The following is a 2,270-nucleotide window of genomic DNA, read 5'->3' as shown; positions in this document are numbered from 1 at the left end:
GAAGTAAAATCAACGCGAAACGGTATCCGAGGTGGGCAGGAGGTAGGGGGGGCGCCCTACCCCCCCCCCCAGGCACGCCCCTGACCCCCGTGGTCCACCCGTAAGGCGGTTGATGCTCTCCTTCTGGGGCAAGAAAGCTAATTTTATAAGGAAGATCTGAGCGAAAGATTCACCCCAATCGGAGTTACGGATCTCCGGATATAAAAGAAATGGTGAAGGGGTAGAATCTGCCAACGCAGAGAACGCAGAAACAGAGAGATAGATCCAATCTCGGAGGGGCTCTCGCCCCTCCCAAGCCATGGGAGCCAAGGACCAGAGGGGAAACCCTTCTCCCATCTAGGGAGGAGGTCAAGGAAGAAGAAGAAGAAGGGGGGCTCTCTCCCTCTTGCTTCCGGTGGCGCCGGAACGCCGCCGAGGGCCATCATCATCACCACGATCTTCACCAACACCGCCGTCATCTTCACCAACATCTCCATCACCTTCCCCCATCTATATCCAGCGGTCCACTCTCCCGCATCCCGCTGTACCCTCTACTTGAACATGGTGCTTTATGCTTCATATTATTTTCCGATGATGTGTTGCCATCCTATGATGTCTGAGTAGATTTTCGTTGTCCTATCGGTGATTGATGAATTGCTATGATTTGTTTGAGTTGCATGTTTTATTATTGGTGTTGTTCTATTGTGCCCTCCGTGTCGCGCAAGCGTGAGGGATTTCCGCTGTAGGGTTTGTAACATGTTTATGATTTGCTTATGGTGGGTGGCGTGAGTGACAAAAGCACAGACCCGAGTAAGTAGGTTGTTTGCGTATGGGATAAAAGGGGACTTGATGCTTTAATGCTATGGTTGGGTTTTACCTTAATGAATCTTTAGTAGTTGCGGATGCTTGCTAGAGTTCCAATCATAAGTGCATATGATCCAAGTAGAGAAAGTATGTTAGCTTATGCCTCTCCCTCAAATAGAATTGCAATAGTGATTACCGGTCTAGTAACATAGTCAATTGCCTAGGGACAAATAACTTTCTCGTGACAACAAGCTCTTTAATTTTATTAATTTAGTTGTGTCTTTATCTAAACAGCCCCTAGTTTATATTTACGTGTTCTTTACTTTCTTGCAAGCCTATCCTATCACACCTACAAAGTACTTCTAGTTTCATACTTGTTCTAGGTAAAGCGATCGTCAAGCGTGTGTAGAGTTGTATCGGTGGTCGATAGAACTTGAGGGAATATTTATTCTACCTTTAGCTCCTCGTTGGGTTCGACACTTTTACTTATCGAAAACTGTTGCGATCCCCTATACTTGTGGGTTATGAATGGCTAAAGAGAGGAGGAGGCCGGAGGGCACTGGTGGGCTCCAGAGGCGGGGTTGGCATGAGCGAGCACGGGACGCAAGACATACCCAAGTTCGGGGCTCTCCAGAGAGATAACACCCCTAGTCCTGCTGAGTATGGTTGATATGCAACAGTACAAGGTTGCTCCTGGAGCTGTATGGAGGAAGAAGGAAGACTGGCCAAGGCTTAGGCTGCTCCTTCTCCCCTGGTGTGTTCTACTGATTGATGGCTAGTTTCTTGCGTGCTTACTGCTTCTCTATCCTTGCTTACTTTCCCGTGTATGCGAGGGCTCCTAGGGGGTTTTATAGGCCAACCCCCCAGAATGGTAATGTTACAAGACTGTAGGGTCGGGTCGTCATCGTCTGGGGGACCCGCCGGGGGCCTGTGCTTCGCCGGGTTCCCCTAGGTGCGGGCACCGTGTGCCTAGGGGGATTGTGCGTCGTCTTGTCGATCGTCAGGGAGTGGCCGAGTCGAGTCGGGTATAGTGGTGCTCCGTCAGGTTGCCGCTTGCTGGCGTTAGTGGTGACGACGGGGGCACTGTTGCCATGCTGGCCCTGGTCAGCGCGCAGGTGAGGGGCACTGTTGCCATGCTCCGGCTGACCAGAGGCATGGGCAGGGCACTATTGCCTCGGTCATTAGTGGATGAAGACTCGTCCCATCGTACGCCCTAGATGGGACGAGAGCTGACCCGTGGCTGGGTTGAGGAACACGCCAAGGGTGGAGCTGGCTTGTGGGGGAAGTCTTGGTCGTGTCGGGTTTGACTGTCTTGTACTGGTTGTCGAGGCTGAGTCGAGGTGCCTGGCCGGGTCAAAGAGTTTGGCTGGGTCGCAGGGCCTAGCCGGGTCGAGCATCCCGGTCAAGCGCATGCCGGCTTGAGGGGCGATGTCGGCCCCGTTGTTTTTGAAAAGGATCCGGGTTCCGTTGCCTGCCCGGGGTTCACC

This window comes from Triticum dicoccoides, chromosome 1B (assembly GCF_002162155.2).
Source record: "Triticum dicoccoides isolate Atlit2015 ecotype Zavitan chromosome 1B, WEW_v2.0, whole genome shotgun sequence".
Lineage (NCBI taxonomy): Eukaryota > Viridiplantae > Streptophyta > Magnoliopsida > Poales > Poaceae > Triticum > Triticum dicoccoides.
The sequence above is the reverse complement of the archived record's forward strand: the minus strand, read 5'-3'. Positions refer to the sequence as shown.